Source organism: Camelus dromedarius, chromosome 26, assembly GCF_036321535.1.
Source record: "Camelus dromedarius isolate mCamDro1 chromosome 26, mCamDro1.pat, whole genome shotgun sequence".
Taxonomy (NCBI): domain Eukaryota; kingdom Metazoa; phylum Chordata; class Mammalia; order Artiodactyla; family Camelidae; genus Camelus; species Camelus dromedarius.
The window spans coordinates 17,956,522-17,971,017 of NC_087461.1; the positions used below are offsets into that span (position 1 = coordinate 17,956,522).

Consider the following 14,496-nt stretch of genomic DNA (forward strand, 5'->3'; position numbering starts at 1 on the left):
TGACATGATTTCATTCTTGTTCATGGCTGAGTAGTATTCCATTACATATATATGTATGTATATACACACACACATACATATACATATATATACATACACATACATACTACGTCTTCCTTATCCAGTCATCTGTTGATGGACATTTAGGTTGCTCCATGTTTTGGCCATTGTAAATAGTGCTGCTGTGAACATTGGGGTGCATGTATCTTTTTAAATTAAGAGCTTTCTCTTGATATATGCCGAGGAGTGGGATTACTGGATAATATGGTAACAGAAGTGGTTTTGATGATTTGTGGAACCCCTATTACAGGCCAGGCATGTCACTGGATGCACTACATAGATTACCCCCCATCCTCTGACTCCTTGATGAATGGGTTCTACCATTTTCACTTTGCAGTCAGAGAAATGAGGGCAGGGGGTGCCTAAGACGCACATTCAGTAAAAGAAGACCTGACCACGTCTGTCTAAGTCCAGAGCCCACGTTCTCCACCTCAGAACTATCCCAATGTGCTGGGAGATTCCGACCGCCCTGAGATGGAGACGTGACAAGATGTACCAGCGCAGCCCAGGGCGTGAGGGCCAGGAGATGCTCACAGTGTAAAATCTGTTTCCAATTCAATCTGATAACAAAAATTTTTAAATATGTTATCATACACTGAGTTGCAAAACAAAACAAAAAAATGTTTCCAAATGCCAGGCACAACCACCAACTTCTCAGAGCCTTATAATATCAAGTTGCCCTGGTATCTAAATGTAAAAACCCAAGTGCAGAGTGGAATCAGCCCCAAAGCAATGAGGGCTCCCCTCCCCTCACCGAGGCCACTTATCTAAAAAACATCCTTTCGTTGGAGGATGAACTGAATGGTTTTTAAGTTTTCAAAATGTAAAACTTCAAACCAGTGGGTGTCAGAAAGCTGCCCACAAAAATATCTTGCCCTTAAACTGATTCCCAGCACTGTTAGTGTGGTCGCCCAGCAGGACACACTTGTGTGACAGACACCGTTCCAAGGCGGCTGTGGTCACCTGCTCCTGTCCCTTGGTGGCTGTGCCTCCTCCACCCCCACCCTGAGGCTGGCGATCTGGTGGGGACACTGTGACTTATTGCAGTCAGATGCTAGCAGCAGTCTCGGGTTGATGCCATGTGTGTGTTTTCCAGACTCTGCCTCCCGCGGGGCCTCAGTTCACACTAAGCTGTAGACAGTAACAGCGCCAGGCTGGTCAAAGATAACATGGCAAGGCCAACTTTGATAACTCTTTTTGATAATTCCTCCAATCCAAGAGCACCAGACATCTTTCCATTTCTTTGTATCATCTTCAGTTTCCTTCATCAATGTTTTACAGTTTTCAGAGTATGGATAACCTCCTTGGTTAAGTATATTTCTAGGTATTTTGTTGTTTTTGATGCAATGGCAATGTTTATGCCAGTTATAAAATTCTGGGTTTTTTTAATCTTTTGTCCCTTTTTTAACATTTTTATTGATTTATAATCATTTTACAATGTTGTGTCAAATTTTAAAATTCTGGTTTTTGAAGTGAAAAGAAAAAGGAAGTGAATGAAGGGCCACAAATGGCAAATGTCCTTCATTCTTATGGGTGAGTTGTGTTCCATTACATATATGTGCTGCATCTTCTTTATCCATTCATTACTGATGTGCACTTAGGATGCTTCCATATCTTGGCAGTTATAAAGAATGTTGCTGTTAATAGCGGGGTGTATGTATCTTCTTGAATTAATTCTTATTTTGTGGCTGGCTTTATTCCTTTGCTAAGGAATGTATGTTTAAAAAGCTAAAGCTCTAAATGTTCTTAGAAACAATGAAGAGTATATATACATAAATTCTAAAAAAACATGTGCAGTATGTTATGTATATGTATTTACATGCAATATATTGTATATGTGCAGTCAAATTGTAACAATTCTATCTAATAAAACTGAAAAATGAAAAAAAAGATGGCAAGGCCAAACTCTGTCTTTAAAAAATTAAATCGATAAAGTAAGAATCTCCACGGAGGGCCCGCTGGGCACTTGTAATCCTGGTGCCGCTCTCCCCGGATGTCACCTTCCTCTTAGGGCTGTTCTAGGCCAGCCTATACCAGCCTGATCTCTAAAGCTCTGACCCAAATGTGGGCATAAACTCCCTCCATCTTCTCCCTCCCACATAGTCGACAGCCCTGGAATATGAAACTAAGTTTCTGGACAACACAAGAGAAATAGACAAAGAAACTAACATACAACCAGACCATCTGGCATCAAAATACCATCATCTCATCCTTCCCAGGGTGCCTGCTTCTTTGTCCTGCTCCCTGCTGTCCCCAGAAGGCCAAGGCCATCGCCTGGAAGCATCACTGGTGTTTAGGAACCTCAACAACCAAACTCCTTGGAGGAAGAACCAGAGAGACAGGAGTTCCCTCTCCCTCATGTCCAAGGTCCCCTTGCTCTCGTCCAGGCGGTCCAGTGAGTCACTCTTTCCTCATCAGGTCTTCATGGAGCACTGACCACGGCTGAACATCTGGATGGGCTCCGAAGACACAGTGCTGGAACGACCACCTATCTGCCCCTGTGGAGCTATAACCGGTGGTCCCTGGGGTTTCTTCACAAGTCACTGGGGGCCGTGCTCCTGTCATGAATAATTCTGATGCTTCCACAAAAGTTTCCCTTGGTTACTGACTTGTGCTCACTTCAGTCTTTGCCCGAAGGGTCAAACTCTGATTTTTAACCCTCAGAAAGAATTCCAATGGCTATTTTTGTTTGGATTGGGGTGGCACTGATGGGCCGCTGGATGGCCTCAGTTTCTTTGGGTCTCTGTATCAAGGGCACAAGACACCCTGGGAGAAGAGGCTTTTTTTTAAGTATGTTTTGTGATCCTTCATTGCAATGTATTAAGCATCACGGCCGTACATGCACCACAGACTTGCTCTCTGGGTGTCTCAAGGCTCCAAAGGAATCCCTCGGGCCCTGGAAACGTGTTGTTGGACATATGCTACCCCGTGATGTTGACAGGACATCTGTGCCCAAACACCCCACACTCCAGGCAGTCTGGTCGGGGCCAAGACCAAGGAAGCACTGAGTGGTGTCAGTTCAAGTCTGAGACCAGGGATGAGGCTTATGTCAGGGAGAGGGGTGAGAAAAGGGTCTGGAAGCCAGAAAAGCCAAGTCAGACCTGGAGAACGCATCCGAGAAAGCCTCCTAGTCCTGGGCAAGTTGGAGGTCTGCAGGGCAAGGAGTCAAGATGAGGGACCAAGCCTCCGTGTCAGCAGAAGACAAGTTGCAGGATGATGTAGGTTGTGGTGCTGAAGTGGCTGCCACCTCAGAACTGCAAGAATCTGACCCCGAGGCTGGACACGGCTGCCCTTTAATCCCCCTTTGCGTCTGGAGAGACCAGCCCCAGTTCAGGAGGTGGCAGGAGGGGAGCACGGTGCCCAGTGCAGGGTCAGGGCTTCTCACGTTTAAGCCCTCCCCACACCGGCCCCTCCCCTACAGTTCATCCTCAAACCCTTAGCTCTGTGCTCAGCCCCTTCCCCGCCTGGGCTCCCCATCACCACGGGGCTTCCAGAGGTCCCAGTCATGCCCATGGCTTCCACAAAAGAGAAAACATAAAGCAATAATGGACACCCTTGCATTCTACTTTTTTCAAGTTTCTTACTATAGTTTCTATGAATTTATAGCAAGTTGTAGCTAATATTTTCCTGTGTATTCTAGAATGCCCCATGTTTCATTTTCTGGCCACCAAGAGGGTAACTCCCCATGGGGTTACTAATTACTATATTATTACATTCAAGAGACTCTGCAATTTTTTTTTTTTGCTTATTTGTTTTGTCTTGTAATTAGATGTGGAGAATCAATTAGAAGAGTTGTGATGTGATCTTGGGATTTTCTTGAACAATCCCTCTGGAAGGTGAAAAGATCAAAGCACCAGCAAGATACAAACATAGGATGTAGCCGTGGCCTTCGTCCCCTCACACCGGTTCTCAGGTTGTGGTCCAGGAACCTCTGAGAGTCACTGAGACCTTCCCAGGGAGTCCATGGAGCCAAATGATTGTTTTTTTAAATTGATGCTAAAATGTTATGTACCCTTGCCACTCTCTCGACACTCACTTGGAACCCATGGTGGGCAAAATCACTGGTGTCTCAGCCCAAGCCAAGGCAGTGGACCAAACTCCCCCAGCAGTCCTCATGTCCTCCAGCCGCACAGACCCAGAGTAGGGCCAGGGGCAGTTTCCATTAGGGCAGTGTAGATGAAGAAATGAATATTACTAATTTTATTACATTTCAAACACTGAATATGAGGAAAGGTCCATTCTAAGTGCCAGAAAGACCAACAGACTTTAATGTAACAGAGTATTCAGAGTTCACACATACGGTTTTGGATTCTACTTTGCAACTGACCTTTAAAGAAGCCACCACTTGTTGAGTTTGATATCAGAACAGAAGAATAGCTACAATTATCTGAAAAGACGAGCAAAATGCTGAAAAGGGAAGAAAGACTCTTTTCAAGCTACTGTACCAGAGATTCAGTGTCATCTAGACATTAAAGACGTTGCATACACACACACACATATAAATAAATGCCATGGAATACTACTCAGCCATGAAAAAGAATGAAATAATGTCATTGGCAGCAACATGGATGGACCTGGAGATCGTCATTCTAAATGAAGTAAGTCAGACAGAGAAAGACAGATATCATATGCTATCACTTATATGTGGACTCTAAAATAGAAAATGATAGAAATGAACTTATTTACAAACCAGAAATAGCCTCACAGATAAAGAAAACAAGCTGGTTACCAAAGGGGCAAGGGGTTGGGAGGGATAAATTAGGAGTTTGGAATTAACATATACACACTACTAAATATAAAGTAGATAAACAACAAGGACCCTGTATAGCACAGGGAACTACATTCAGTATCTTATAATAACCTATAATGAAAAGAATCTGAAAAATAACATATGTGTATGTGTGTATATATATATATATATATATATATATGTATATGTATAACTGAATCACTTTGCTTAAAACCAACACAACATTGTATCAACCATACTTCAGTTAAAAAAAGAGAGTGAGATACAGCCAACAAGAAGGCTGCCCAATGGGAGATAAAAAGACCCCAGTTCAGAGACAACTTTGCTCTAGAAGGAGGGACTGTGCGCGGCCAAGGCAGCTCCAGGAGACCCAGGAGGAGGTCTCAAGATTGAACAAGGAAGAAGCATCTCCAGTCACTGAGGACCCTGTTTTTGATCAGCCACCACCTTAGTTGTTCAGAAGCAGCCGCAGCATGGAGGCCAGCGTGCTAGGCCTGGAGTCGGAAAAGGCGGTTCCTGCTGAGCACATCTGAGCAGGTCCCTCCACACCCTTTGGCTCCAGTGCTTCCGTCTTTCAGTAGTGGCTGGGAGGGGGGCCACTGCTCAGTCCTTGGGGATGAAAGTGAAAATGAACGTGTGTTATTCAGCCCCGATGGGAAATCCTCCGTGTTCTTGTTTCTCCATAGGTCCTAAGGATCACGAGAATTCAGTCTCACTGGTTCCTCGGTGTTTATTATTTTATTCTTTTTACTGAGCTTTCCTTCTTCCATGCCCCTCTCTCAGCAGGCCCCCGGCCCTGGTAATCAGCTGCCTCTCGGCCCTGCCTGTCTGCCTGTTGTCCTCACGGTATTACATGACCTGAGATGGAAAGGAAGGGAAGGGAGGAATATTTACTGTTGTACAAACGTCAGCTTGTTTTTTAAGAAAGGTAATTTTATGAAGAATGATCCGCCTCTCAAGGTATCACCTGAAATACCGACTCCCACACCACGTACAGCCTCCCGCCCCCGCCCGCCCCCTCTCCGCCTTTGTGACTTTCACGTGGCCGTGAGCACCGCGGAGACACGTGATCTGGTTCTGCTAATTCTGTTTAAGTCCGCTATAAACATTCCCTGGTTGCTACATCGCCTTCGTAATTGTTTTCGCGAGTGGCTGTAAACTATTCCATGGAGGAAAATGTCTCGTGAGAAAACAGTTTTATTTCTGGGGGACATTTAGATTTACCTTAATAAATAATGCCACAGTGAATACTATGGGTGTATAGCTTCTTTCCCCATATGAATTAGAGGGGGAAAGCCTTTATAATTTTTTTTTCCCTAAAAGCCAGGCACAGTTTTCTAAATCCCCCGTGTATTTATCAGCTTTCACTGACCCATGTCTGCATCTTGTTTTATCCTCATGGGACGTTCTGGTCTGTGCAGCAGGGATTTAGCTGCTGGCTTCTGATTGTGATTTTTTTATCAGAGTCCCTTTGAACAGTTTCTTATTCTCTGAAAAAGCCAGAAGAGTTACGTAGATGACCTGATCACACTTGCCTCCTGGTGTCAACTCCAGAGAAGTGATATTGTCCAAAGCCATAGGAGGAATTCTACTCCACAGGGTGAAGGCGCCCTTCAGAGAGTCCCACTCAAGCCCTGGGAGGGGGTGGTGGTCCTTTGACTGGAAGCAGAAGTAGGGTGGACGGCTGTATCAGTCAGTGTCTGACCAGGAGGATGAGAACCACTCTAAGCATTAAAACAGAGGACATGTAATGCAGTGAGGTGGCCACACAGATGATGGAAGGAGCTGGACCCAGGGGCTGAGTCCCCGCAGAACTGCAGTCACAGACAGAGAGACGCAGCCCTGCTGGAGATGCTACCCGAGGCGGAGAGGCGGGGAGAAGCATCCTGGCTGCTCCCTCCCTCCTGCCACCTGGGCTTCCACTGGTGCCTCCCCTGGGTTGAACCCAGGTGTCGCAAGAGCCTGTGACACACAACTTGCAGGGGTGAACCCGTCCCCCCCAACACACACACCTCCTGTGATACAAAGAAAAGGGGAAAAAGGTGAGGAATGAGCCCGAAAGCACACAAGCCAAGAATCGGCACAAAGTCACATTCCAAACAGCACTGGGGCCAGAGAGAAAACTCCTCAGGAGAAGCTAGCTAAGAAAGAAAGCATGGGAAAGAAATGGTTTCATTTTAAGTGGTCCCCACCTGTCGGCCATACACATCTGTGTTCCTCATCGCGGCTGGGCTCTCTAGCTAGTTTAAGCCCACAGATGATTTACTCAGGGCCATCAGTAGGTCCCAGAATCTCTGGGAGACCAGGGTTGGGCGTAGAAGCTGCAGGACCTGGAGCACAATACACGTTATACGGGGTGTGGGGAGGAGGGGGGCTGGCTGTTCCCACAGAGGAGGGCGGGACCCTGGACTCACGCAGCCGAAAATCTGTACCAGACACATAACTGGCCCTCCCCGGGGCTGCCCCTGAGAACTGAAGCCTCCCTGCAAGTGGCAAGTGGCACTGACCTCCTTCCTGTCCAGCGGATTCAAGCCGTTTCCTGGTTTTTGCTGAGTTGAAGGCATCTGACTGCCCGGCCTGTGATTCATGCCTGCACCCCAGCTGCAGAGGAGGCCGGAGGAGAGAGGTCGCTGCTGCTTCGGGGACGGGCAACTGTTAGGGTCTGAATTGTGTCTCCCCGCCACCGCCCACTCGTGTGTTGAACGTGGCTGTATTTGAAACAGGGCTTTTGGGAGTGATTATAGTTAAATGAGGTCCCAAGTGTGGAGTCCTGCTCTGATAGGGTTGGTGGCCTTATCAGGGGAGGAAAAGAGAGAGATCTCTCCCCACCAGCACCAAGGAAAGGCCACGTGAGGACAGCGGGCAGGTGGCTGGGCGGTCTGCAAGCCCAGAAGGGAGCTCTCACCAGAACCTGGCTGTGCTGACATGCTGACCTTGGACTTGAAGCCTCCGGAACCATGAGAAAATCCACTTCTGTGGCTTAAGTCACCCAGGCTGTGATGTTCTTTCTAATGGCAGCCTGAGCAGACAAAGATAAGGATTCAGCGTGGGAGGGCCGCCTTCACCAAAGGAACTCTGTTCTCAAGATGTGGGGTGGCCACGCATGCGATGGTCGTCCAGCAAACCCTTTGTTCACTATGAAGTGTCATCAGGTCTTGTCACACTCGTGACTGTTGAAAAGGATACAGATGAGGGCGCCGTACCAACGCCACGTGAGCGGATGTTGCCCATGATGCCCAGGCCCTGACGGGGCCAGTCTGCATCCCTCAGCCACGTGACAGCTGTGTCCTCTGAGGGGGCCCCACCCCCAAAACTAAGCTATCATCTTCAAGTGACAAGGAACTTAGAAAACATTCTTTCTCCATTCCGCCCAATGCCACACCCTTCCAAGTCTCCCGGCGGCCCTGGTGGTTATAAAGGTTGTCATTTTCTTACTGCTCTTGGTGTACATTTCTACCATGAGAATCTTCTTCCACAACCTCGGAGCTAGATGAGCAGCTAACAAAGAACATGTAAAAGTCAGCCCCACTCAGGGGCGAGGGTTAGAAGGATCGGGCCAGGGTCATCGCTGAGGAAGACTGTTTAAAGAAAGCAGGAGGTGATGCTCCAGTGCGCTGAGACAGGCCGAGTTCTTTCTGTAATAAGTGTCCCCTGGTATGTCTCCTGTTGTATTAGGTTCTGGGGATAAAAACTTGAGCAAGACATTGTTCTTGCTCTCAGGAAACCCCCAGTCCAGTAAGAACGGGCTCACTGGGCAGTAATTACAAGAACTACGAGAGAAGAAAGGACAAACATGGTGAGAGCCTGGAGGAAGGAGTGGCTGCTGTGCCCGGGGGGAACCAGGGACGGTCCAGGGACAGGACATGGAGGGGTCTGGAGGGCGCTTCCAAAGCTTCGATTTGAGAGACCAGTTGGATGAAGCCATGATCACTTCTTGGGGCTAAAGCTAGGAGATTTGGGGCCATGCAGCTAAACTGGGAGGGAGAGAAGGTGCATCCAAGAGTTCCTCTGATGAGCAGATCAAGGAAATCAGAGGCTTAGGGCCCAGACACGGGGTTGGTGGTATGAGTTTCTTCCACAGGGCGATCTTCAGAGATCATCGCAAGATCCTCTTTGTTCCGTTCTTCCACTTCTGAAAAATGACACGATGCAACACGGAACAGGATTCTCCACTGGGTCTCGGCCACATCCGCACCACTGCGCTGTGGTGGTACCTGGGCCGCCGTCGGCGATGGCCCATGGGAGAGCGAGCGCGGCTGCTACCAGTACACGCTTCATTTACAAAAGCAGGCAGCTGTCTGGGTTTGCCAAACCCTTGCCTGAAACATCCAGTTAGAAAATGCAGTCAGTCTTTTACTCCTGGTTGGTGATGTTGGGGTCCACTTTTAGATCGTGTGGGGAGGGGTGGGAGGAAGGCACGGGGGGCCTTGGGCAGGAAAGTGAGGTGGAGACGGAGAGGCCCTTCCAGCTCTGGGGAGAAATGGGCAGTGTTAGACCGGCAGGTCTGAATCCTTCTCTCCCGGTGGATCACCTCCCGGCCCATCCTGCTGTCCACCTGCGGCTCCGAGCTGCCTGGCTGTGCCCTGGCCTGCTGTCCACCTGTGGCTCCGAGCTGTCTGGCTGTGTCCCGGCCTGCTGTCCACCTGCGGCTCCGAGCTTCTTGGCCGTGTCCCGGCCTGCTGTCCACCTGCGGCTCCGAGCTGCCTGGCCGTGCCCTGGCCAGAGGCTGCTGGGCCATTGTTCATCCCCGAGGTGACTGTGCACAGGATGACTCATGTTTTGGTCCAGATGCACCTCAGGCTCCTTTGAGCTGGAAGAGTCTCAGGAAAACTGACTTACGAGCCTGCTTAATGGGAGGTTTTTCCCAAGTGGAGGTAAACCCCATCCGCCTCTGGGACGGGCTGGCTGTACAGGACCGCTGGCCGCCTCAGCGGTTGCAGAGTGAGCTGTTGATTCTGTGTGCGGTAAATCCTGCCCCCTGCCCAGTCTAAAGGCGGCGTCTGTATAAAGGTGCCCAAAATACTAAAGAGGGGATCTCCAGCTAAGGTCCAAGCTGGGGCTGGAGCTTTGGTTTTAAGTTGTTTGGGAAGTGGGGACACACAAACACTCACACACACTCTCACACGCTCACTCACACATGTTAATGTCCCTAACTACGTAATTCAGAGGAGTTATCCCCTTACCCTATAACCTCCTAAGGATTCTCGTGACACTGATTGGGTGTTTTACACAGAAGATTGGACTTGATCATGCCCCTGGGTCATTCTGGACTTTTAAACCCCCAAAAGTCTCCTGACTTAGGGGGGCACAGCTGTCCACAAGTGTGATATTCTCCCATCTGAGACCCAGTACTCCCCATGCTGGCTCTGAGCTGGTTTTCCCTTCAGAACGTATCAGACAGGGCAGAGCGATGTGTCTTTTTTTAGAAAAGACTGTAAGTGTCTTATCTTACGCCTCTGGAATTTGCCACTGTTATTTAACCTCTAGTTTAGGAAAAGTTGGTTTGAGGGCTCCTCCGACATCCCGAGCTCTGACATCAGACCGACGAGCTCGTTTCACTCGAGGTGGCTGGTGCCTCCGCTTGCCAACCAGCGGACCTCATTTCCATCTCTCCTCCTCCTGACTCGAAACCTTGTGGTTAAAATAACACACAGCCTCTATTCAGAGCTCAAACTGAGAGCTGCGATCGGAGGCAGATTTGGGGTTCCAGGAACTCTCGGAAGATGCAGCGGGTTGCTTTTTATTATATGTCGTTTTAGACTTCAGCTGAGGAGTCGGGGATCCCAGGTAAAGATTTTCTTTCCTCTTTCACTGCTTTGTTGAGAAAATAATGAGGAAAATTGTGCCAGTCGGCGCTGGGAGAAGCCAGCTGCTTCCTAGCTTCTGACTGTTGAACGGGGGCTTGTGTCTGTTTCTCGGGGAGAGGAGTAAAGTGGTGAAGCCCGGCGCTTAGGCAGAGAGAGCTGCGGTTCTCTCTGTTCGTGGAGAAATGGCTGGGGGTTGAGGAGGGCGTATCTCTCAGTGGAGCCGCCAAAACGCCTTTGGGTGCATGTGGGCCGTCCAGGTGGGAAACAAGGGTCCGCTGGTCTCATTCATTCCCTGGTGCAGCTGCTTGGAGGCTGTTCACGTGCCCGGCTCCCACAGGCGCGGGTCCCAGCCCGATTTTGGTGTCTTGTCTTCTTATCAAATAAAACTGAGCTGGTTCTCCCTCCCTTGCTGCTTTCTGCTGGACCAAGTGGATGACCTTACATGCGTCTGTCTGTCTGCCTGTCTGTCTGTCTAATCCCACTTCTAAGTTGTTGTGAAATATAAGCCTACTATCTCATCTTTTCAGATCTTTTAATTTATGCCTTTCTCCTGTCATAGAACATCAGAGATTTGCCTTCTACCTATTTGAAAGATGTGTTCACAGTTTCTTTGAACGCCAGTAACTATGGTCTCTCGAAATAAGAGTTCATTTGCAGAAGCCATTTTGGGGGAAAATTTGCCACCACTCCTCCAGAACTTTTTTATGCAATTTATTTTCTACTTTTGCAGACATCTGTGTCTGTGAAATCTCTCACTGTATCTCGCCATGGCAGGGCCTGGCGTTTATTTGCCAGTTCTCAATCTCTCGCTCTCTCTCCCCTCCCTTCATCTCTCTCTGGTTCTGTCTCTATGTTCCCTTTCTCCCTGAGATCATTGTTCCCTTTAAAATTTTCATTTGAAGAAACTTCCATTCCTGTTTGATACAGCACCAGATCAATCAGGCAATCATTGGTCAAACATTGACTCAAGTGTGTTCTCTATGCTCTGTATTGGAGCAGTCACCAGGGCTGGGGGACTGTTATCCCAGCAGATGTAAACACCGTCATTGGTGTTTATCATGTGTTTTGACTCCTACCTACATGCATGAAGTAATTACCAAATATTACCAGGTGGTGCAAAATGAAGTGCTCGATTTCAAGCTTCAGAGCAGAGGTGAGGCTGCAGCAGTAGCAGGAATTAGCGTCAGGTACTAAGCTAAGCGCTTTGCAATCACCCCGTGTCATTCTTTCAGCAACACTCGTTTCACATGTGAGGAAACAGACCCTTAGAGAGGGACGAAGCCCTGCGTCCCACGGCTGGTGAGGCAGGACTCCAACCCTCCATCCAGGGCCAGCTCCCAGGGTCTGGCAGAGCTTAGGAAATGCGCCTGGAGGAGGTGTCCCCTGGGCTGGCCAGGAAGGGCTGTCCAGCGGGCAGAAGGCCAGCTCTGTGGGTGAGGGGTGGGCTGGCAGGGGCCAGGGGGAGCAGAGCAGGCATTTGTGTCCTGATGAGAGGCAGGCAGGGAAGGGCTGGTCCAGGGAGGCAGAGGGGTTGGAGCAGGCATGAGATGAGGATTCCAAGGAGGGGGCTCCGGCTCAGAGCCACCAGGTGCCCTGCTGTCCCCAGCCTGGGCGGCTTTCTGCCTCCGTAACTACCCCCTCCTGCTGCAGGTGTCCGCCCAAATCTCACCTCACCTGAACGGCTTCCCTGACCCTCCTATTCAAGGAGCCACTCCTGTCTACCTCCAATTAACTTTTTTTTGAAGTGTGGTAAAATTCATGTAATGTAAAATTTAACTTTTTAACCATTATAAAAATGTTCAATTAAGTGGTATTAGTATATTGCTAGTGCTGTGCAGTGGTCACCACCATCCAGCTCTGGGACATTTCCATCACCCCAAGAGGAAATCTTCTTCCCATTAAGCGGCCATCCCCTATCCCCAGCCCCCTGGCCCCTGATGACCACTGAGCTGCCCTCCGTCTCTGTGCCTTTGCCTGTCCTGGACATTTCCTGTAAAGGGAATCAGAATCAGACAGTATGTGGCCTTTGCGTCCGGCTTCTTTCACTTAGCATCAGGGGCCTTCCGCAATGTAGCACGAATCGGAACCAACTTCCTTTTCGGGGCTGAGTGATATTCCACTGTGTGAAGAGGCCACATTCTGTCTACCCGTTGGTCACTTGATGGTCGTCTGAGTCATTCCTACTTTTGACTGCTGTGAACAGTGCTGCGATGACCTTCATGTCCAAGGTTTTCTCTGAACACGTGTTCTCCGTTCTCAGGTGACTGCGTAGGCGTGGGATCACGGGGTCCTCTGGTGACGCAACGTTTAACTCTTTGAGGCGCCGCCAGACTCTCTCCCCGGCAGCTGCACCATCTTCCATTCCCCGCAGTAATGGACAAGAGCTTCCGCTTCTTCACCTCCTCGCCAACATTTGTTACTTTCTATCATAGCCGTCCTCGTGGGTGTGAAGTGCTGTCGTTGTGGTTTTGATTTGCATTTCCCTGATGACATTGAGTATTTTTTTAATGTTTATTGGCCATTTGCCCCATTCACTTTTTATTTCCTTTTCTTGGCTCTGTTTTTCCTTATAGACAAGTTCTACGAGTTACTCCTCCCTGTCACATCCCCTCTTTACTTACTCACTGTCTGTCTCCTCGGGTGACTGAGTAAACTCCCCGAGGGCAGGAACTCTGTTTTGTTCTTTATTTTATCTGCAGGCCAGAGTCAGGGCGGGTATTGTGGGACTAAGTATATATCTGCAGAATAGCTCAAGATCAGATTACGGTTATCTCCCCAGCCCTGGGCCCGGCGCCTCCCTCCCTGCAGGTGGATTGACCTGGAGGCAGCGTGGTGTGGGGTGAGCCACAGCGGGTCCTGACAGCGGTCCCGACCACATTCCCCATCCTCCTCACCCACGGCTGACATTGCTAAGGCAAGTGCATTGTTGTTTTTAAAAGATGCACTGGCCTTGGAAACAGAGCACCCTCGGCCATCCACCTTGCCCCTGGTTTGTGGGGAGAGAAGTGGGAGTGCAGAGTCCTGGTGGGGATGAGCAGGGTCTGAGGCTGTGAGAGCTGGAGCCACGGCAGCCGCACAGAGTGCAGAGCCGGGGGGCAGATACCAGGGAAATAGTTAAGGAAAGTCAACAAGGCAATATGAGTGGCTGGGGTGTCGATCGAGGTGACTTCAGATTTTGAACTGGGAAGGAGGGGAGAGCAGTGGCACTGTGAACCAGGAGAGGAAGTTGGGAGGAGGAGCCTGTCTAGGGGCAGGGGAAGGGGAGGCTTGCTTTATACTGAGTGTGAGACATACAACAAGGGATCTGCATCTGCAGAGGGGTGGGGCAATGAGTACAGCCCAGGGAGCCTGGACTCGGTAGGGACAGGGCTGGGGGGCCTGGTTTGAGAGGTGAAAATAAAGCATCAGAGAATCAGGGAAATTCAGTGGCCAGGCAGAGTTTCTGGGTGTTGGGGGGAGAGGGAAGGAGGGAGAGACAAGAAGAAAGAGAAGGAGAGGAGGAGGAGGAAGAGGGGGAGAAGGGGAGATGCCATACAGGGGACTGCTTCTCTGGTGAAGGGCTGGGGAGAAGAGGACTGAAGGCAGGAGCGGGGGTGGAATGGGGTCTGGGGAGAAACCAAGAATGGGGAGATTTTGAGGCCAAAAAAGGCCAGGAGGTGGAGTGGGACACAGACAAGAGAGAGAAGCAGGGAGGAAGGGAAGAGAGAGAGGGGAGGGAGGGGGCGTCAGGCAGCGAGGGGAGCAGGGAGGGTCTGGGTCCCAGAATCCTTCCCACCTGCTCTGAAGAAGGAACGGAGCGCAGGGCAGGAGGGTGGGGGCAGGAGATGCGGGGGCTGCAGTGTGAGGTGACGAAGCAGGTGCTTAGTATCCAGCCTGGAA

At 49.6% G+C, this 14,496-nt stretch overlaps 1 protein-coding gene across 1 annotated transcript in view; it reads left to right on the plus strand.

Moving 5' to 3' along the window:
- The first annotated feature begins 10,387 nt into the window (after positions 1-10,387).
- Positions 10,388-14,496, plus strand: part of JCAD (junctional cadherin 5 associated) — a 75,638-nt gene continuing 71,529 nt past the window's right edge. Inside the window, exon 1 of the mRNA XM_064479439.1 lies at positions 10,388-10,597. The gene's annotated coding sequence lies outside the window, so the exon portion shown is untranslated. The remainder of the gene's footprint in view (positions 10,598-14,496) is intronic.